Raw genomic sequence first — 22,721 nt, 5'->3', positions numbered from 1 at the left:
TCCCTCCTGTACTGTGGTGACCAAAACTGGACACAGCACTTGAGGTGTGGTCTCTCGAGTGCTGAGTACAGGGGCAGGATCACCTCCCTCCTGCTGCTGGGCACACCATTTCTGACACAGGCCAGGATGCTGTTGGCCTTCTTGGCCACCTGGGCACACTGCTGGCTCATGTTCAGCTGGCTGTCCACCACACTCTTAGGTCCTTTTCCACCAGGCAGCTGTCCAGCCACTCCTTCCCCATCCTGTAAGGCTGCTGGGGGTTGTTGTGGCCAAAGTGTATGACCCAGCACTTGGCTTTGTTAAACCTTTGTTGGCCTCAGCCCATTGCTCCAGCCTGTCCAAATCCAATATTCCAAGGCTGCATTAGATTTCTTGTGGAAAAGCAGAGTGTGCAATCACAGAATTTTGTACCTTTGTTTCTTGGTTGCTGTTTATTTTAGATTCACGTTGATAGATCCAAAAAGCAAAATTCTAATGACTGCAAACAACTCTGGAATGATTTGATCAGCACTGAGCAGAACACAGAACAACTTTTTTTTTTTTTTTTCTCTTCAGCCTTCAAAGGATCATCAGCAATTGTGGAAAATTGCAATGTGTGAAAGAAAGCCTTGAAAAGAGAACACAGGTAAGAGCTCCTTTTGTTTCCAAAGTCTCTCTCTACTTCCCACACACATTCAGCCCACTTCTGGTTACATATATTTAAGGCAGAGAGAGCTTGGGGCTGTTTGTACAATGAAATTGGCAGGAGGCAATCTTTCATTTAGTCACACAATTGTGCCCCTAGAATATAAGCTATAAAAAACAACTAATGATAATTAAATGATCTGAAATGATACCTAACAAAATAAAGTTTCCCTTTGTCTCAGCAATGGAAGCACTCCTATTTTCAGAAAGTACCTTTTATCTTGAAGGCTTCCAGAGCACTTCACACACATCCAACCATACATCAGAGTCTGCTTGCATACATCAGAGCTCTCATAGAATCATAGAATGGGCTGGGTTGGAGGAGGCCTTCAAAGGTCATCCAGTCCAACTCACTCTGCAGTCAGCAGGGACTATCAAATAGATTGAATTGCCCAGAAACCTCTCCAGCCTAACCTTGAGGATCTCCAGGAATGGAGCCACAATCACCTCCCTGGGCAACCCATTTCACCATTCCACCACTTTCATGGTAAAGGACTTCTTCCTCACATCCAATCTCAGTCTGCTCTGCTCTAGTTTGAAGCCATTGCCCTCATCTTGTCACTGCAGGCCTTTGCAAACATTCTCTCTCCATCCTTCTAGTAGCCCCTTCAGAGTCACTGGAGAGTTGCTGTGTGGACTTTGTGCTGGTTGGTTTGTCTCATCACAGAGGCTGTGTGGGTGTTCATTTGCATACAGCATACTGAGTTTGATGATCATAACCTGTCAACTTGTCTCTTAATCTACAAGTAACCAGAAGAAGTCCAAAGACATATTTTACTTCCTTATAAGAGATTGAAATATAGATTATGATTTAAAAGATAGTTTTCATTTTCCTCTTTTTTTTCTTTCTTTCTTTTTTTTATGTACAAACAGAAATGGGAAGGTTGCCAATCCACCTACTGGGTCAGAGTCCTGAAGCCAACATCCTGGTACAACAGCACAGCCCAGTGCCACCATATTTTTGCACCTTTATTTTACTCCCTTTGAGAGGACACATCCCCAGCTGTGTTGAAGGATAGGAGCAGCACCCTAGATTCCTTACCCCAAGTATAGACAATGCCTGCTCAGTCACAGTGGTGTGGTCATAAGGTCTTTGGTGAGTCTTGGCTTGGCATAGAGGTAATTCTGCTATGAATCAATGTTAGTGATTCTTAGTGATACTTCAAATTTCCTTTCACTGTGGAGCTTCGTATTCTCAGTCTGCTTATTCTCCTGTTACTGTGTAGAGCTTTGACAAGTCACTTCCACTTGAATACTGGAAGTGACAAGTGATACTGGATACTGGAATGGGCTGCCCGGGGAGGTGGTGGAGTCACCGTCCCTGGGGCTGTTCAAGGCAGGATTGGACGTGGCACTTGGTGCCATGGTCTAGCCTTGAGCTCTGTGGTAAAGGGTTGGACTTGATGATCTGTGAGGTCTCTTCCAACCTTGGTGATACTGTGATACTGTGAAGTGCAATGCAAGGAACAGCAGCAAACCTTGCCTTTCCAACTTAGCCTGTTCCTTTTGCTTCTTTTCATCCTCTCAGCTTCACAATATGGTCACAGGCACCTGTGACCAGCATGGTGAGGACTGTGCAAGGAGTGCTGTGACCCAAGCACAGAGAGTGAACAGAAGATGGTGAGGTTTCATGTGCATCTTAGGCATCCTCATCTCCAACCACTTCAGAACCAGTTCTGGTAAAAGACACACTACTGCTCCTCCAAGCTAGCATTTCTCTTGATCACACAAGGCCATGTTTCCACTGGCATGTTGGAGTATTTTTTGGGGGGTGCTGTTGTTTTGTTTAGGGTTGTTTTAAGTTGGTTGGTTGGATTTTTATTTGGATGGGGTTTTTTATTGATTTTTTTTGTTGTTGTTTTTGTTTGGGTTTTGTTTTTATCATTGTTGTTTTGGTTTGGGAGGTTTTGTTTGGGTGGTTGTTTTTTTTTTTTTTTTAGTTTGGGATTTTTTGGGTGGGGAGTTGGCTTTTGGTTGGTTTGTTGGCTTTTTTTCATAGAACCATATCATAGAATCAAACAGGTTGGAAGAGACCTCCAAGATCATCCACTCCAACCTAGCACCCAGCCCTAGCCATTCAACTAGACCATGGCACTAAGTGCCTCAGCCAGGCTTTGCTTGAACACCTCCAGGGATGGTGAGTCCTCCACCTCCCTGAGCAGCCCATTCCAATGCAAATCACTCTCTCTGGCAAGAACTTCCTCCTAACATCCAGCCTAGACTTCCCCCTGCACAACTTGAGACTGTGTCCCCTTCTTCTGTTGCTGGTTGCCTGGGAGAAGAGACCAACTCCCACCTGGCTACAGCCTCCCTTCAGGTAGTTGTAGGCAGCAATGAGGTCCCCCCTGAGCCTCCTCTTCTCCAGGCTAAACACCCCCAGCTCCCTCAGCCTCTCCTCATAGGGTTTGTGTTCCAGGCCTTTCACCAGCTCTGTTGTCCTTCTCTGGACACATTCCAGCACCTTTACTTGTTTGGGGGCAGTTTTGGTGTGGGTTTCTTTTAAGGAACCCTTGCAGAGAACAGTGATTTCTGCCTGTTGTGCCTACGATACTGCGAGTAAAGATGAGCACAGAAATTTAGCTGAGATTCTACTCATTATCCTCTTGTAACTGCATCTCAGGGTAGACAATTGCCCCAGGCTGAGATTTTCCAAAAATGTGTGTGTATCAAAAGGGATCTTGTAGAAGCAAAAAGCAGCAAGTTGATTTTTCCAAGAGCAGCTTGCCACTTTAAGCAGTTGTTGGCTTAATAAGTGAAATAGCTCAGGGCTATGTGCATGCCATAATGATTGCATTTTGTAAGAGAAGACTGTGCCTATGGGTCTCCAAGTTTTGGAGCCAAGACTAGTCATATTTGTGGTCTTTGAGTCTCAATCCCAAGCTATTCTCACCACCGTAGATAAGAGGTAGCTGAGCATAGAATAACACTGATTTTAAAATAACTAACCACAGCAAAATGAGAATGACCTAGTCAAGTGATATGGAGAGTGTGGGACTGACAAGCTTGCTGTGCTTTGAAATGTACTGTAGGCACCTTCTGCCCATAAGCTGTTCTCTGTCTTAAAGCCAAGAACAACAATCTGGCATCTGTCCTTCCTGAGTGAGGATTCAGTTCTGAAAGCTGCAACAAGTTCCCTCCCAAATGCCTCTGAAACTGATAGCAGTGGCATGCTCATGGCTTGTGACTGGATTGTGAGGGTTCTTCTCTTATTTTTCTTCAGTCTCTCTAATGTTAGTAGCTGTGCATAGTGGAAAGCTTGGCCTTGTACCCTTGTGCCTAGGTGGACTTAATGTCCATGTACGTTCCTTTTGGGTGGCCAGCGAGACAAGGGGATGCAGTATCAGCAGATCCAATTTCTACTTCATCTATCAAAACTTGAGAGTCAAATGAAACTCTGTTGAACTGTCCTCTAGATAACTTTACCTAATGCCACAGAGTTCAAGCTTTTCTTTATGCTACTTCCCAAGCTTTTCTCTACATCCCCTTTCTGACAAAGAACTGCACTGTCTGTATGCAGCTTAGATGCCCAGGGCTGGATTGTGAGCCTATGAGTTATCTATTCTGGCAGTGTGATCTAGGCTGGGGTCTGCATGCCTTGTGGCATAGAATCATAGAATCAACCAGATTGGAAGAGACCTCCAAGGTAATCCAGTCCAACCCAGCACCCAGCCCTAGCCAGCCAACTAGTCCACGGCACTAAGTGCCTCATCCAGGCTTTTCTTGAACACCTCCAGGGATGGTGACTCCACCACCTCCCTGGGCAGCCCATTCCAATGCCAATCACTCTCTGTGGCAAGAACTTCCTCCTAACATCCAGCCTATATCTCCCCTGGCACAACTTGAGACTGTGTCCCCTTGTTCTGTCTTGGCTCTGTTACACGTTTGCTCTTTATTTGGAAGGTGTTTTCTTTCTGTTATTGTCTTAAAGGGGTCATGGCAGTGCTGCAGAAAATTTAAGTGGGTGACCATTCCCATTCCTTATTTCTACTGAGGGAGCTGCCCTGCAAACACCATAATATTTCCTTTTAGTGTCTTGTTGTGTGACATGCTGCAAATATCATCATGTAAGAGTGGGAACTATTCCTATCCAGGGCCCTGTCTGACTCCCAGTGAGAAATAGTCTCCCTTCATGTCAGTGGGTCTGAAGCAGGACCTGCCCACAGCACATTGGAATCCCGTCCTGGCACCTGAACTGCATGACTCTTCTCATCTTACAGCAGGAATAAGAATCAAGAAGAGTTAATAAAACACCATAGATTTTTTTTCTTGGGGTTTTGGGGTTTTTTTTGTTTGTTTTGGTTTTTTTCCCCTAGTATATGCTGGAATGTAGTCTGATGAGCAGAGAGATCTTGGAACATGTCAGATGGCTTTTGTAGGAAGCAAAATGCTCCCTCTTTCAGGACTGGAATGTTTTCTGATGTTGCCGTGGCAGCTTTGGGTTGTTTTTTCTCTTTTCTTTTTTTTCCCCCTTTTTGAGTGAAAAAAGAGGATTGTAACTTCCTCTATACCAATACATTAGCATAATACGTTCCTGCCTTCAGGTACTGTATGTCATTGTTATGAGTACATTTTGACATCTCTCACACTTCCAGCCCTCCAAAGATCCATGACAGAGCTGAATGAAAAGTGGTGAGGGTTTTTTTTTTTCCTCCTGACTTGGCAGGAGCAGTAAGAACACATAAAACCTGCCAGCTGTCAAGGATGTAAATGGTGATTTTGTTTCACTTTTTTTAATGAATTAAAGCAGGATTGAAATCTGTCCAAAGACAGCATGTTTGGCCTTGCAAGGAAAGGGAAAAAAAATGAGAGAGATTTTTTTTTCCTCCCCTCTTTTGGCACTTATGCTCATCCAGTGTTTATTCTTGGTAGCATAGTACAGGACAGAGCTGCTCTGCTGAAAGAGTTTTGGCCTCAGCCATCAGACATGAGACACCTTGCTTTTGAGAAAGAAAGCATTTAGGATATTGAAACAAACAAAGAAAGAAAGATTCTGCCTTATTTTGAGCCAGACACCTGAAAAATGCAGCACCTATCACTGGCAGTGAATTGCTGGTAGAAGTAACTTTTTATGCCATTTGCACTGCAGTCACGTTGAAGCCAAATTAAAACCTGATGGTGTGTACCCCTTTTCCTCCCTTTTTAATGGTTTTATTGCTGTCCTACTGGTGTCACTTTTGGGGATGGAAAAGGGTGCATCTCACATTTGTAAGACCACATTTGAACAACTGGCTGGGTTGGGCACTCCCATTTCCTGGTCTCAGGGTCCAAAAGCAATACAGGTCAGAGCTTCTGGGGGATGTCCTGAGTGTTCACACCCTCTGTTATAGTGACACCCTTCTCTGTGAAAACCCACTGTGGTTCTGGCCTTGCCTGCATTCCAAATCCTTGGCCTGTACTTCTTGCTAGTGAAATTTAGCTCCAAGAATTGGTTGGGAATCATAGAATCAACCAGGTTGGAAGAGACCTCCAAGATCATCCAGTCCAACCTATCACCCAGCCCTAACCAATCAACTAGACCATGGCACTAAGTGCCTCATCCAGTCTTTTCTTGAAGACCCCCAGGGACGGTGCCTCCACCACCTCCCTGGGCAGCCCATTCCCATGGGAAAACATGGCTGGTTTGGAAACTGTCTGCAATTTAGCTCCCAATTTCTTCTTAGCTTCTTAAATGTTGCCCTTGAAACATCCATGGCCATTATCCATGATTTGACTGAAATATTGCATGGTCATTGCATGGAGCAGTCTGAATATTCATTTAAAATCAGCAATGGTGTCTTGAGCTTCTGGAAACAAAAGATCTCATATCATAGAGCAGTCTGAATATTCATTTAAAGTCAGCAATGGTGTCTTGAGCTTCTGGAAACAAAAGATCTCATATCATGGAGCAGTCTGAATATTCATTTAAAGTCAGCAATGGTGTCTTGAGCTTCTGGAAACAAAAGATCTCATATCATAGAGCAGTCTGAATATTCATTTAAAGTCAGCAATGGTGTCTTGAGCTTCTGGAAACAAAAGATCTCATATCATAGAGCAGTCTGAATATTCATTTAAAGTCAGCAATGGTGTCTTGAGCTTCTGGAAACAAAAGATCTCATATCATGGAGAAGTCTGAATATTCATTTAAAGTCAGCAATGGTATCTTGAGCTTCTGGAAACAAAAGATCTCTTGTCAATGATTTGTCTTTGCAGAAGAAACAAGTTATGACTGACTGTTGTGATCTTTTCTTTACCAAAGAAAGACCATTTAACTGACAATATGCCTTGTTCTTGGTCCCATTTAATTAACAACAAAATTCATGTTGCCATTAGTGGAAACATTTGGATCTCATTGTTTCTGCCTTCTGAGAATTCAGAGATGCAAATTGTATCACAGGCAAGTGATTCATAAATTCACTCAATAAGAGACTGAAAATACCTATTTACCCACTCAAATTGCACATGTAACTGCACAGCTGCTCTTCTGGTTGGGTCTTTTTATCATGTATACTCAAGCACCCTGTGTCCACCTCTCTAAGCATCTGTTTATTTCTCTTCAGAGGTGAAAACATGATCAAGGATTTGCCAGGTGCTTTGCCTTTCATGCCCTAATTTCTGCTTAAGATTTTCAGGTGATCTCCCATTCAAGATCCAGCCAATTTCAGATCATAGCTCCCAAGCTGGTAGGTGGTAATCAGTCGTGAAGGCAACCTCAATACCTTGAACTGAATTTCAGTGGGCTTAACACAAGCATGGAGAAATGAAGTCTCCTCTTTCAGAAAATGTAGTGCTTCACATGTAAATAATCTTCTCTTGTCCTTGGGCAAAAGATCGTCCTGGAAGTACAAGTCACCTTCAGACTTAGTTCAAACTTGCATCTCAGATAGTGGGGCCTGAGCTGGTTGTTTGTATGGTGCAGAAAAAGTTCTCTTCTGCTCTTTCAAAGATTTACAAACAGGCTTCAACTCCTGCTCTGTGACAGCAGTGTGATTGCTCATGCAAGCCAAGCCCAGGCTCTACCTCAGCCAGATGGTTTAGACAAAATAAAAGGGAAGAAATTCGTTCAGACAAAACAAAAGTGAATCTTAACAGCTTCCAAAAGCTCAAGATGAACTTGGATTTCTGAAGAAAAAAGCACTGCTCCCTTTTCCTCCCCTTGCCTCCCCCTCAGCCTCCACAAACCCTGGCACCTACCCACTTTAGCTGGAACAGAAAGGCTCTTCTCGGATTTCCAGCCTGTCTTCAAGTAGGAAGTGTAGAAAATCTTGCAGGAAAGCCTCTTCTTATGAGCTTTCCAGGCAGCTTTTCTGAATAAAGAGAGTCTTACACATTTCAGTTATTTACTAAGTCTTCTGAGAAGCTTCCATCCCTGGCTGTAATGTCATTCTTGAGACACAACATGTAATTACACAGGATGAAAGCCTGCTAAACCCCACAACCACTTTACTAAACTCTGTAGGATTGCTGCTGATCAGGAATAGATTCAAAGTCAGAACCCTGCTCTCCTTTGGAAAGAAATCCTCATTTACAGCAACGTGCCAGCTAATTGCAGCAGAGGCATGAAAGAGTGGAGAAAGGCTCACCCTGCCCGATGAAACTGGGCACCTCAGCAAATACACCTCAGTCACAACATTTTCCTCTCTTTAAGGCAGTTATGCATGACTACCAAGGTGAAGAGCAGGTTCACCCAACTCTGGATCTTGCTTTCAGCATCTTAGTGATTTGCCATTGGAATGGGCTGCCTGGGGAGGTGGTGGAGTCACCGTCCCTGGAGGTGTTCAAGCAAAGGCTAGATGAGGCACTTAGTGCCATGATCTGGTTGACTGGCTAGGGCTGGGTGCTAGGTTGGACTGGATGATCTTGGAGGTCTCTGCCAACCTGGTTGATTCTATGATTCTGCCTCTGAAATTGGGAGAACCTGTTCATAGAAATGAGGCCAACCACCTCGTTCTCGATGGAAATCCAAGTATGATGGGAGATGTAAGGAAAGCATGTCCCTTTCCAGGTCAAGTTTTTATCTCACTTGTTGGGGTCTGGAGGGGCTTCTCTGCACTGCAAGACTTTCCTGAGCAGGGTTGAGGCACATCTACCTCTACCAGTGGTCCCAAACCCCCTGCTAAAGGTGTTATATGCCTGCAGCCACAAAAAGAATCTGTAGGTCCACAACACCTGTTCATAAAGCGATGAAACAAAGTGAGTTAGGTGCTCACATCTTTCTTTGAGAAGCAACCAGGAAAGTTGCTGTCTACAACTACCTGAAGGGAAGTTATAGTCAGGTGGGGGCTGGTCTCTTCTCCCAGGCAACCATCAACAGAATGAGGGGGGACAGTCTCAAGTTGTGCTGGGGGAAGCATAGGCTGGATGTTAGGAGGAAGTTCTTGCCACAGAGAGTGATTGGCATTGGAATGGCCTGCCCAGAGAGGTGGTGGAGTCACCATCCCTGGAGGTGTTGAAGAAAAGCCTGGATGAGGCACTTGGTGCCATGGTCCAGTTGATTGGACAGGGCTGGATGCTAGGTTGGCCTGGATGATCTTGGAGGTCTCTTGCAACCTGCTTGCTTCTATGATTCTATGAGGATGGCTGACCAGGAGGAAAAGCCAACTGGCCACCCTGTGCCCTCCTGTCCTCTAATTTCAGTTTATGCCCTTAATGCACAACCCTGAGGTAAATGTTGTGCAGGGAAGTCAGTTATGATCATATACTCACCTGCTGAAGTGGTATTTTGTGCTATCACCATCAAAGCTTTAGGTTTCCTAAGGTGTGGGAGGCAAAAAGCCCCAAATTAGAATGCTTGGGTGTCAATGTCAGTGGAGACAAGATGCAGGATGCTTTCTTTCACGGGGCCGTGGCACTTAACCACACTTAACCTTTTCTAATGAACACTTTACTGATGCAAATCAGCTCCTTTAAAGGAAAATATGGAAAACTCCATTGAGAGGCTGTGACTCCATAGGATAGACCTAGCTATAAAATAGTGGGGGGGGGGGGGGGGGGGAAGTGAAAATTAACTGCAAGCTAAAAATACCTTCCTGGTAAGCTGGGAACAATGCTTTGGAGGAGAATGTTTCCTGAGATGATGAACCTTTCATTTCCTAGCTATGAAAAGAAAAATCATTTGGTTCTACTCTTTTCTCCAAAAATAGTTCAAAACAGAGAAGTAGCAGCACTGCTTTCAAACAAGGCTTTCTTCTACTTTAAACTCTCTCTTTCTGCAGGCAGGAGAGAACACCAAGTAACTCTGACTGTTTTGCCAGTTGGAAAACATTTAGAAAGTGTGAGGATGTGGGGTGGGGGGCAAATCACATCCTTAAGCTTTGTCACTGGTTTTTGTCTGGAAAAATATTGGAAGGCAGAAAGACCTCTCTTCTTTTTTTCTTTCTTTCTTTCTTCCTTCACACATTCTTCATCTGGGGAATGGTTCTGTAGGAAAAGCATTGTCTCCCAGGAAAGTTATTCAACTAAGAACAATCAGAGTTCTCAAGCACTCAAGGCATTTATCAGGCTGTGTATTTATTCTTGAGGATCATCTGCTGATAGGAAGACAGTGATCAAGTAGATCCTTCTGGCCATCATAGGTTCTCCTATGAGGACAGACTGAAAGAGCTGGGGCTGTTCAGTCTGGAGAAGGCTCCAAGGTGACCTTGTTGTGGCCTTCCAGTATCTGAAGGGGGCATACAAAAAAGCTGGGGAGGGACTTTTTAGGCTCTCAGGGAGTGACAGCACTAAGGAGAATGGAGCAAAGCTGGACATGGGTAGGTCCATACTGGATGTGAGGAGGAAGTTCTTCAGCATGAGAGTGGTGAGAGCCTGGAATGAGTTGCTCAGGGAGGTGGTGGAGACCTCATCCTTGGAGGTGTTTAAGGCCAGGCTAGATGAGGCTGTGGCCAGCCTGATCTAGGGTAGGGTGTCCCTGGGCATGGCAGGGGGTTGGTACTAGATGATCCTTGTGGTCTCTTCTAACCCTGATTGGTTCTATGATAGTTTCCCTGTTTTGCTGCAAGTGTAGTTTTTTTGCAAGAGCTTTAAATATTGGATACATATATGAGGCAGACATTAATTTCTTAGGACCCTGCTCACTTATGAAACAGCAAGGCTTCAAGAGCAGGATGCCTGATCTGGTGTGGGTGATCCTCCTCTGGCAGGGAGGTTGGACTGGATGATCTTTCAAGGTCCCTTCCAGCCCCTGACATTCTGTGATAGTGAGGAGCACATACAAGAAAAGCAAATTTGCAACTTGAGTAGTTGTTGTGGGACACTTAGAGCTCCATTTGCCAATTCTTACTTTTTGCTTGGTTTGTTGTTTGAGTTTTAAGATTTGGATGCTTTGAAGTGTTTGTTGGATGGGTTCATCTGTCAAAAGTTTGATGTTGCATAGAAGATTGATCTCCTTAAACTGGTGGCATCCCTTCCTACCATCCAGCTTTTCTTGATGACCCTTCCCACTATCCCTGATAAGTACCCTAATCCAATAGTTGTTGTAATAGACAAACAACTTCATATGAACCAGCAGTGTGCCCAGGTGAGACAGGCAGCCAAGGGTAACCTGGCTGGGATTAGAAATGCTGTGCCCAGCAGGGACAGGGAGGTGATTGTCCCCTTGGACTCTGCTCTGGTGAGGCCACACCTTGCATCAGGAATGGTGTGGTCAGCAGGAGCAGGGAGGTCATTCTGCCCCTGTCCTCTGCACTGGTTAGACCACACCTTGAGTACTGTGTTCAGTTCTGGGCCCCCCAGTTTAGGAGGGACATTGAGATGCTTGAGTGTGTCCAGAGAAGGGCAACAAGGCTGGTGAGAGGCCTTGAGCACAGCCCTACGAGGAGAGGCTGAGGGAGCTGGGATTGTTTAGCCTGGAGAAGAGGAGGCTCAGGGGTGACCTTATTGCTGTCTACAACTACCTGAGGGGTGGTTGTGGCCAGGAGGAGGTTGCTCTCTTCTCCTAGGTGGCCAGCACCAGAACAAGAGGACACAGCCTCAGGCTGCACCAGGGGAGATTTAGGCTGGAGGTGAGGAGAAAGTTCTTCACTGAGAGAGTCATTGGACACTGGAATGGGCTGCCCGGGGAGGTGGTGGAGTCGCCGTCCCTGGGGCTGTTCAAGGCAGGATTGGAGGTGGCACTTGGTGCCATGGTCTAGCCTTGAGCTCTGTGGTAAAGGGTTGGACTTGATGATCTGTGAGGTCTCTTCCAACCCTGATGATACTGTGATACTGTGAGTATTGTGTTCACATTTGGGCACCTCATTACAAGAGGGATGTGGAGGTGCTGGAGCCAGTGCAGAGGAGGGCAACAAAGCTGAGGAAAGGCTTGGAAAATAAATCTGATGAAGAGCAACTGAGGAAGCTGGGGATGGTTAGTTTGAAAAGGAGGAGGCTGAGCAGAGACCTTATGGCTGTCTACAGCTGCCTGAAAGGACATATTGGAGAGGCTACTGCTGGTCTCTTCTCACAGGTAAATAGTGATAGAACAAGAGGGAATGGCCTCAAGCTGCCACTGGGTAGGTTTAGTCTGGACATTAGGAAACATTTTTTCCCCAGCAAGAGTGGTCAGGCATTGGAATGAGCTGCCCAGGGACGTAGTGGAATCACCAGCCCTGGATGCATTTAAAAGCCATTTGGATGTGCTGCTTGAGGATATGGTTTAAGGTGAACTTTGTAGGGACATCGGTTGGACTTGGTGATCCTGAGGGTCTTTTCCAACAGGAATGTTTCTGTGATAGTACCTGGGGCAGTCTGGACAGCCAAGTGACTCAAAAGCATTTTACATGTGCTGGTGCTGAAGCCACTGTTTACCAAGCATTGCACAAGGTGCCGTGCTTCCCCTGCACTCTACCACAGCCTCTTGCTTAAAAGATCCAGTTCCTGTAAAAACAATCATAGGTCAAAGCTGAAAGAGTGATGGAAAGGCCCATTTTAGTCATGTGGGCTTTGGCATGGAACCACTGAGAGTGCATAATCTGTATAAATGTTAGCTTTCTAAATAAACACAACCTCTGGTTTCATGCAAGCAGGGAATAAAGTTGAAACTTGTGCCTTTCATTAGGCAGTCCTTCAAAACCCCTACTTGTTTTGTTCTAAACAGCCATAGATCTTGACAAATGATAACAAATAAATGACAATGACAGCAACAAAGCCAACAGAGCTACCAGAGACACTCAGCTTTGTGCCTTTCCCCTTCTCTAAAGCCTTTTTGACTGGGACAAAGTGGGCCCAGATGAACCTTGTGAAAGGTCCTGTACCTGGGTCAAGGCAATCTCAAGCACAAATATAAGCTGGGGAAGGAGCTGTTTAGTTCACACAGAATCACATAACGCCAAGTTGGAAGGGAAGCCAAGGTTCCAATCTTTCTAGGTGACAGTGTAGTTCAAATGGGCTGGCCCAGCCCCTTGCTATGCTGAGTCTTAAAACTGTCTGATGTAGGGCAATCCACAGCTTCTCTTGGGAGATTGTTCCAGTGCCTAACTGTTCTCAGGGCAAGATTATCAGAGAGAAAAACCATATTCAAAGTAAATAAACAAACCTACAACAAAGAATAAATAGAAAGAGAAAGGATTGAACCTCACCTTGGTCATTCAACCCCCCCAAAAAAAGAATAAATAGGAAGAAAAAGGACTGAACCTCACCTTGGTCATTCAACCCCCCAAAACAAGAACAAATAGAAAGAGAAAGGAGTGAACCTCACCTTGGTCATTCAACCACCAAAATAAAAGAATAAATAGGAAGAAAAAGGGACTGAACCTCACCTTGGTCACTCAAATCTCCCAAAAAAAAAGAATGATTAGGAAGAAAAAGGAGTGAACCTCACCTTGGTCATTCAATCCCCCCAAAAAAAGAATAAATAGGAAGAAAAAGGATTGAAACTCACCTTGGTCATTCAAACTCCCCCCAAAAAAGAATGACTAGGAGTAAAAAGGACTGAACCTCACCTTGGTCATTCAAAACCCCCCAGAATGAATAAATAGGAAGAAAAAGGAATGAATTTCACCTTGGTCGTTCAAAACCCCCAAAACAGAATAAATAGGAAGAAAAAGGACTGAATCTCACCTTGATCATTCAAAACTCCTTGCAAACGACTACAGCAAAGTTTCTGGCCCTTCAGTGTGATTGACATGACAAGACTCTCTCCCTGTTCTGACACAAATCTGTCCTGATGAAGTGATCCCTTTAGTGGCCACAGAAGCTCATCTTTTATGTCTTACTCCTTTGTAAAGGAGGCCTTAGGTAGTTCTCCTCCCGCTGTCATGTCTACACATGATTTCATAGTGTATTAACTCTCTGGAGGCTTTCAATGTGTTGTAGGGGTTTTGTTGTTGTTGTTGTTGACTGCCACCCCAAAGTCTGTCTTGATTTGCAGCTGTGAAAGAGGGAGTGGGGCAGAAGGTGACCTGTGATCTCTCCTTGTCACATAGAAGATGTGCAGAAAGAAAGGGATAAGGATTAGCAGCTACAGCTTGCTGCCCTGTTTCTATTCAAAGCTCAGAGCTAGTGGATCTGTGGTGTGCACTGATTGCTGCTGACTTTAGCTCTATCAAGCCCATAATCTCCCCCTCCATACTTCCCAGCAGAAGCAACACTTGAAGAGCCTATCTCTGTCTCCCTGCTTTGAACCCTTTCCTTTCCTATGAAACAAGAGGGTTTTTTCTCACTTCCAGAGTGAGATAAATGGGACACAGGGTTCCCACAAAGAGGAAAAGAAAGCAGAGTGAAATATGCCCCTGCAGAATGCAAAAAGCACAGGGTTAAGCACCTTAAAGTCAACAGATGCCAGTACAGTGCCATTCCTCTGGTTAAAATTCCCCCAAGCTTTATATATGACTTAAATTGCCAGAAAACTGCAATGGACAGGAGACCTCATTACCTCAGCAGCTTTTCAGTGGCCATTTGATCTTATAAATTAGACTGCCAAACACACAACTATCTCCATAGTGGTTTTATGACTCTTCCTGTTTGTGAAATGCCAAAAGTCTCTACAGGCATTTCTAACATTCCAGCAAACACTCTGACGCTTTTGTCAGCATGGAAAGCTGCATGAATAACATTCATAGAACATGATTAAACATCATTTTCTCAGAATTATGTCACATTTTTCTTCTTTTTGAAGTAAAAAGAGGGAGATGAAAATGCTCGATCCTACGGATGACTTGAAAGTTCAGAATTGCCCTGGAGACCTTGGCTTCAGCCAAAGCAGATGCTGTCATAAAATTACACACACAAATACTTTGACAGGTTGTTCCTCAACCCAGGACCTGATTTATTGGAAACTCCCTACCTTGGGCAGTTCTCATCAGCTGCTTCAATTAAACCCTTTTCTGCAGGCACAGGGATCCTCTAACAGAACCTCTGAGAGGAGTTTGCATTGTCTTCCAGCAGCCTCCAAACCAAACAGCAGCCATAAATCCATCTCTTATCCTTGTTTGCTTATTAAATATTTCTCTTAGCTCTGTTTCTGAGACATTTCATCTTTTCAGATGGCACAATGTGGGGCTCGAACCTATGACCCTGAGGTTAAGTCTCGTGCTCTGCTGACTGAACTAGCCAGCCAATTTTATATCATCCTAGTTTAAGAGCTTCCTGGAGGCCCAAAGCTCAACAGAACAAAATCAATTATAGCATACCTTCCCCTCTTCCCCCCCCCCACCTCAGCCAATTTTATATGATTCTAGTTTAAGAGCTTCCTGGAGACCCAAAGCTCAACAGAACAAAATCGATTATAGGATACTTTCCCCTCTCCCCTCCCCTCCCCTCCCCCAGCCAATTTTATATCATCCTAGTTTAAGAGCTTCCTGGAGACCCAAAGCTCATCAGAACAAAATCAGTTATAGGATTCCTTCCCCTCTTCCCCCTCCCCCCCCCCCCTTAATTATAGGATATCTTCCCCTCTTCCCCCCCACCCCAGCCAATTTTATATCATTCTAGTTTAAGAGCTTCCTGGAGACCCAAAGCTCAAGAGAACAAAATTGATTATAGGATACCTTCCCCTCCTTCCCCCCCCCCCTTAATTATAGGATATCTTCTCCTCTTCCCCCCCACCCCAGCCAATTTTATATCATCCTAGTTTAAAAGCTTCCTGGAGACCCAAAGCTCAACAGAACAAAATTAATTACAGGATAGCTTCCCCTCTCCTCCCCCACTTTGAAAAGGAAAGAATTAGGTAGACAGGGGTAAAAGACCCACAGAAAAACAACCTGGCACCGATTTTGGAAGCTAAAAATAACTTTAAGAATAAATAAAGGGTATTTAAGGTAAGGGAGTTCACAGCCATATAAGGGAAGGGAAACAGGTACAAAACTGGAGGGGTGACAATGGATGGAGGTAGGTTCAGGAGGTAGCTGGTCCACCATGTGGCTGGTTGGCCATGTGGCAAAGCTGGAGCAGAGAGGGTGTTGCTCATCCAGCAAAGCAGAGAGGGCAACAGCAAGTTCATCTGCTTTTACAGCCTTGCAGGCAGGAAATGGGAGTGGGCTAAGCTTTTGCAACTGGCATCAGAAACGAGCAGAATCACAGAATGTTGGGAGCTGGAAGAGACCTTGAGAGCTCATGGAGTCCAACCCCCCTGCCAGAGCAGGATCCCTCAGACCAGCTCACGCTGGACCACCATATCTGCCCATTTTCCATTCCACTCACCCTGTTTTCCCCCTTTTCCCCCCCAAACCCAGAGCACCTGGGCTTTATTGGAATCTCCTCCCACTCCAGGTGTGGCCACTTTGCCCTTCCTGCCCACTCCTCTTTGCAATCAGCCCCAAGAAAGGCAGAAACTCCAAGCTTGCCCACCTGGGCTGAAGGATCCTTCTCCTGTCATCACTGGTGAGTCCCCAGGGTGCATATGGTGGAGGGGATCTAAAGGCTGGAGGGGTCACCTGTGGGTGCTGCTTGGGCCTCCTTAGTGGGGCTGAGCTTTTCTTTGTGGTGTTTTAGCTGGTTAAGGGTCTTGCTCCAGGCTCTGGAATGGGTCACAGAGTGTTAGGAGTTGGAAGGGACCTCCAGAGATCAAATGGATGAGTCCTGCATGGCAGGAGGCTCTGATAAAACCACTTTCTAGGGCTGTCTGGGATAGTCAGTGAAGTCGTAGAAAGATCCTAGTGAAACTTTGCCTTGCATATCAGCAATAAGATACTCCAGAAAGCTTTTCTTACATTTATTGAGTCCTAAAGAAACCCCCTAAGTTTCCAAGATCCTGAACCAAAAGCCCAGTGGTAGTAGTTGTGAAAGACCCAACAAGAGGGGAAGCAACCCTGATGGCTTCACTTTGTGTTCATTATTTTATCCTGTGAAACTATAATCACAGCATGTCAGAGGCTGGAAGGGACCTTGAAAACTCATCCACAGAATCACAGAATTAACCAGGTTGGAAAAGACCTTCAAGATCATCCAGTCCAACCTAGCACCTTCTAATTAACGAAACCATGACACCAAGTGCCTCATGCAGCCTCTTTTCAAACACCTCCAGGGATGGTGACTCCACCATCTCCCTGGGCAGCCCATCCCAATGCCAATCACTCTGGCAAGAACTTCCTCCTAACATCCAGCCTGTACTTCCCCCAGCACAACTTGAGACTGTGTCCTCTTGTTCTATTGCTAGTTACCTAGTAGAAGAGACCAACCCCCACCTGGTTGCAGCCTTCCTTCAGGTAGTCGTAGACAGCAATGAGGTCACTTTTTCTTAACATCCAGCCTAAATCTGCCCTGGCACAGCTTGAGGCAGTGTCCTCTTGTTCTGTCACTGATTGCCTGGTTCTGTTCAGTCCTACCCTCCCCCCTGCAAAGCAGGGTCATCTATATCAGATCACACAGGAGCACATCCAGGTGGGTTTTGAATATCTCCAGAGAGGGAGACTCCACAGCCCCCCTGGGCAGCCTATTCCAGTGTTCTGTCACCCTCACGGGGAAAAAAATTCCTCCTCATGTTTCCTCAAAGCCTTCCATGCCTCCACCTCTCACCCATTGCCCCTTGTCCTGTCCCTGGGCATCAGCGAGCAGAGCCTGGCTCCAGCCTCCTGGCACTCAGCCTTTACGTCTTTATAAGCATTAATCAATTAATAAATCTCCTTTCATTTGGTTGGACTTTTACAGGTCATGGAGACATTTCAACCAATTTGAGGCAGCGAGCAGCAGTGTGGCTTTTGGATGTTAAAACCTCAGTATGTCTATAATGTTTTCCTTCATGCCTCTGTTTCTCACTGACAGGTAAGGGGAGGTTTTGACACTGTTAATATAACCTAGGGTGTTAAGCTTATAATCGCCCTGTCAGCACTCTGTGTCAGGGTGTTAATGACCACCTTTCAGGCACTCAGACTTGCCTGCCAATAAAAACAGCACCAGCACCTATCCAACCAGCAGCTCTGCAGCTCCTTTGCTTGTTCCCCAAAGAATAAATAGAGCACTTCACTAGCCATGTGGCTGCAAAGACGCTCTCCGCGCTTACTCGTTTCCTTCTCTCTCTCTGCACCCGCTGGCAGAGCAAACAACTTTGACACCGAGCCTTTTTAATGTATTTTGCATGCTTTATTATAAAAATGTACCAATTATCCCTCAAGTTTTAGTTAAACTCGACACCTTAAGGCTAGCAGCAGGAATTAGTAATGGTGAGGAGCGCAGCTATTTGCCACTGCTCTTTGCTGTACGAACGTAACTCTGAGATCTGTGATTTCTTAACAGATCAGATGAGTCTGTGTTTTCCTTTCTGCACAGGAGAGGGGCTTTTCCAGCTTCCTGGCAGAAGTAGCTGCACAATTCCAGATGGCTTACTTTCTATGCTTAGAGGAATTTCACTACACAGATAACAAAAGCAGAGAAAGAGAGAGCACACACGCTCAACATAACAAACAAAGAGTCATGAACATTCCTGCCGTTGTCCTTAGGGATTCCAGATGCTGCTCCATCCCTTCACAAGGCATGTTTGCATCTCAGCCTTCTCCACAGTCTGCATCAGACCTGCCCAGAAATCTGACTCTCAGACCTGGCAAAAGCTCAGGAGCTTGAGTAGGCAGCAAGGCTGTAAGGCAATTGCCACGATGTGTGTGCACTTGTGCTCAGGCACAGACAAAGTCACAGAACTAGCCAGGTTGGAAAAGACCTGCAAGATCATCCAGTCCAACCTATCAACTGTCACTTCTAATTAACTAAACCATGGCACTAAGTGCCTCATCCAGCCTCCTTTTAAACACCACCAGGAATGCTGACCCCCACCACCTCCTTGGGTAGCCCATTTCAAAGCAAATCACTCTTTCTGTGAAGAACTTCTTCCTAGCATCCATCTTAAACCTGCCCTGGAGCAGCTCTTGTTCTGTCACCAGGTGCCTGGGAGAAGAGACCAACCACACCTGGCTACAGTCTCTCTTCAGGTAGCTGTAGAGAGCAATAAGGTCTCCCCTGAGCCTCTTCTTCTCCATACAAAAGAATTGGTCTGTAATATTACAGCTCACGCAAAGATGGAGTTCCCTTGCTGAAAGGGTTGTCAAGCCCTGGAACAGGCTGCCCAGGGCAGTGGTGGAGTCCCCATCCCTTGAGGTATTTAAAACCTATGCAGCTGTGGTGCTGAGGGCCATGGTTTAGTGGTGACCTGGCAGTGCTGGGTGACCAGTTGGACTTGCTGACCTTAAAGATCTCTCCCAATCAAAATAATTCTATGTTTTTTTCTCAGCCAGCTGTTGCCTTAGAGCTGTGTCCCTTGTGGCCTCGTGTAGACTGCTGATAAATTTCCTCCCCGTCCCACTTGCCGTGTGTGCTCCACCATCGGTATTTAGGTTCTCCATCACAAATCCTAGACAAGTGGAAATGAAATACAACTGTTGGTTAACTTGCAATAAGGTGTGGGAAGGCCAACCAGCGGAAGAAAAGCCATCTCAAAGCTGCGATGGAATCCCATCCTGCAGCCAGTTTGCTGCTCTTGCTATCTTGGTTGGGTTTGCTTTTTCACTTAAATTCTTATAGGGTTTCCTTTAATCAAGTGACGTGGCTGATGGACTGGGGCTGGCTCCAGCATCATGTGCTCTCCATCTGGATTTTATATGCATTGCCTTTTCCCAACTGAAAAGAAACAGGCCTATGAACCTGACTAATTAGAACTCGGTCCCAAAAAAAGTAACATTTTGTTCCCAGAGAAAAATTTGTTTCTCATGTGGGGTTTTAATGCAGAGCAAGGGGGGGAGGGGGGAGTAGCAATGCATAAACAAGCACCAGTTTCCATGTCATACAAAGCCAAAGATGCAGTCAAAATTATTTCCATATTAAAGCAAACAAAATTTACTTAGCCTTTGCTTGCAGTATTTCACGGTGAGCATGAATGCTGGAATTCCTATTCTCTTGGATGCACAAAGAAATTTGTTATATCACTACGTAAAGAATTGCAGGGGTTTTCCACAGCTGGTCTGAAGGATTTGATGTGCTCTGCGACAGCAAGGAGACTGAGAAGTCAGGCACTTGAAACAGCTTAAGATAGGCATTGCCTGGCTGTAGTCAGGCGTTAACATAGAGCATAGATATCAGTTTTGCAAAGAAGATAAGAGAATTGGATTTTGAGTGTAAGGGGATATGAGATCACAGGATGTTAGGGGTTGGAAGGGAACTCCAGAGGTGACTGAGTCCAACTGCCCTGCTGGAGCAGGACCACAGGATCTAGTGCAGGTCACACAGGAACACGTTTTGTGGCCTTTCAGTGTCTGAAGGGGGCATACAAAAAAGCTGGAGAAGGACTTTTCAGGATATGAGATAGTGACAGGACTAGGGGGAATGGAGCAAAGCTGGAGATGGGTAGGTTCAGGATGGATGTGAGGAGGGAGTTCTTCATCATGAGAGAGGTGAGAGCCTGGAATGGGTTGCCCAGGGAGCTGGCTGAGGCCCTGTCCCTGGAGGTGTTTAAGGCCAGGCTGGACGAGTCTGTGGCCAGCCTGATCTAGGGTAGGGTGTCCCTGGGTATGGCAGGGGGGTTGGAACTAGATGATCCTTGTGGTGCCTTCCAACCCTGACTGATTCTATGATTCTACATCCAGACAGGGCTTGAAAGTCTCCAGAAAAGGAGACTCCACAACCTCTTCTTCCAATGACCCTTACAGTAAAGAAGTTCTTCCTTGATGATCTATCACTGACTTCAAGCACACAATCAGGCAAGGAGTCTTCACTGCAATTATTGCCTGATCCAGGCCACATCAGGCACTGGAAGGTGGGCTGCCAGTCCATTTAAGTAGATGATTGACTCTTATCCAGCAGGCCATAGCCCAGCTCTGCCAGATTACTCACTGCTGTCATCCCAAATATTTGTGTAGTTCCAGTTAAATCAAAGAGGAGGCTTAAATGATGCTTTCATATGTGTAGTATACTTCAAAATGCACTACCAAGGGGGGTACAGTGCACATTCAGAAGTGTTAGGGCACTGGAGGTCTATCACTAGTTGAACTGAATGACAACTTTAGCCCACACTCAGCTTCCTTTCTTATTTTACCTCTTCCCAGGGGCCCATAAAAATACCTGTACCTGGCAGAAGGGAAGAACACCACCCTCTGCAAGGAGAACTTGGAGTCAGCTGCTTGGATGGTGCACCACATGGATTCAAATCTGCACTTATGCATGGATGTACGTGCAGGAAAGGTACAGAAATGAGGCAGGGAGGAAAAGAAAGGCCAACCTTTCCACCCTGGAGCACTCTAAACTGATTGTTTTAACCAGATCTGCCTGCCAGGCAATTTTCACATCCCAGCCATCAGCTGGGCAAGAATTTCAGAGTTTCCCCAGTTGGTAAGGCTGAGCAGGTCATTATAGTTCAAAACAAGGAGGTCCAAGACTCCTGTCCAAACAGCTGTGCTTTGTATTTGAGTTTTAGCCTTGTGGACTGTAACGACCTCAGATCCCACGTTCCCCAAGGATGTCTTGCATAAGCTTTGTTCTCAATTAGCAGAGCACAGAGAAAGTAAAGGGTCCAGACTTTGGTTGACCTTGGAACACTGGGAGTAAGTGGCCAAGCCTCTCTTAGAGGTCTGTGTATTTAACTCTTGTTAACAGTAACAGAACTAACATGCATAGTGAGGGTCAGCTATAGCCCCAAGTAGGCAAATCAGGAGAACCTAAGAACAGACAAGTGTGTTAGCCTTTAAAGCTTTGCCAAAACAATAGGCAGCCCAGAATTATTCTATGGGTTAAGCAAACCTGTCCAGCTGCAGTGGGATTGCATCTTCCCAATAGAAGTTAATTATTTACCAGCTTGTCAGTGGTTTAATTTTTCTAAGTGAAGCAAGCCTCCAAGAACTCTGATGTGAAAAGGAAGCAGCTGCTTGCAGAGATGAGACATTATGGTTCAGGAAACCTCCTGGGATCATTAAGACAGGCACAGTGCTTGCAAACTAAAGAGATGTGAGAATTTTGTGATCTCTTCTGCCTGGTAGGAAAGTGCCTTTGGGAGAGTGGCAAATTCATGTGATCTTGATTTGATATTCCTGAGGACTTCTTTATTGATAGACTGGGTGCTGCTAACACAAACATGTCCCTTTTCACTTCATTGCTGGCATACAGGGAATCCTTCTGGGGAAGAGACAAGGTCATCCATCTTGTGTGTAAAGCCCTGATTACCCCTGAACTTCTGGCCAGCAGGTCTTTTGGAGGAGTCTTTTCTTGAGATGCTGATGTTTTGCAGGTAAAACTTAAACTGAACCCACCACAGCAGGTTTTTACAAAGTAAGACTATTTTGGGACTATGGCTTAGAGAATCATAGAATGGCTTAGGTTGGAAGGGACCTTAGAGATCATCTACCCCAACCTCCTTGCCATAAGCAGGGAGACCTCTCAACTAGACTGGTCTTGAATACATCCAGGGAGGGAGCATCCATAACCTCCCTGGGCAACCTATTCCAGAGTCTCAGCACTCTCATACTGAAGAACTTCTTCCTATGATCCAATCTAAACCTACTCTCTATCAGCTTAAAAACTATTCCCCCTTGTCCTATTGCTAGACACCCTTATGTAAAGTCCCTTTGCAGTCTTCTTGTAGAATCCCTTCAGGTGTTGGAAGGCAGCTCTAAGGTCCTCCCCACAGCTGTTTCTTCCCTAGGCTGAATGCCCCCAGCTCCTTCAGCCTGCCC

General features: G+C 45.5%; 1 long non-coding RNA gene across 11 annotated transcripts in view; it reads left to right on the top strand.

Moving 5' to 3' along the window:
• LOC135178754 (uncharacterized) overlaps positions 1-22,721 on the top strand; it is a 50,891-nt gene that overhangs the window by 4,156 nt on the left and 24,014 nt on the right. For 8 of the 11 annotated variants that reach the window (XR_010303733.1, XR_010303727.1, XR_010303729.1 and 5 more), the window contains exons 2-6: positions 556-625; positions 1,558-1,780; positions 17,725-17,838; positions 21,102-21,237; positions 22,156-22,276. This is a non-coding gene — a long non-coding RNA (uncharacterized LOC135178754). Of the gene's footprint in view, positions 1-555; positions 626-1,557; positions 1,781-15,729; positions 16,459-17,182; positions 17,458-17,724; positions 17,839-21,101; positions 21,238-22,155; positions 22,277-22,721 lie in introns of those variants that run through there. The other 3 variants (XR_010303731.1, XR_010303730.1, XR_010303732.1) reach the window with 3 other exon arrangements.

Source organism: Pogoniulus pusillus, chromosome 10 (genome assembly GCF_015220805.1).
Source record: "Pogoniulus pusillus isolate bPogPus1 chromosome 10, bPogPus1.pri, whole genome shotgun sequence".
In the NCBI taxonomy this organism is placed as follows: Eukaryota; Metazoa; Chordata; class Aves; order Piciformes; family Lybiidae; genus Pogoniulus; species Pogoniulus pusillus.
The sequence above is the reverse complement of the archived record's forward strand: the minus strand, read 5'-3'. Positions and strand labels throughout refer to the sequence as shown.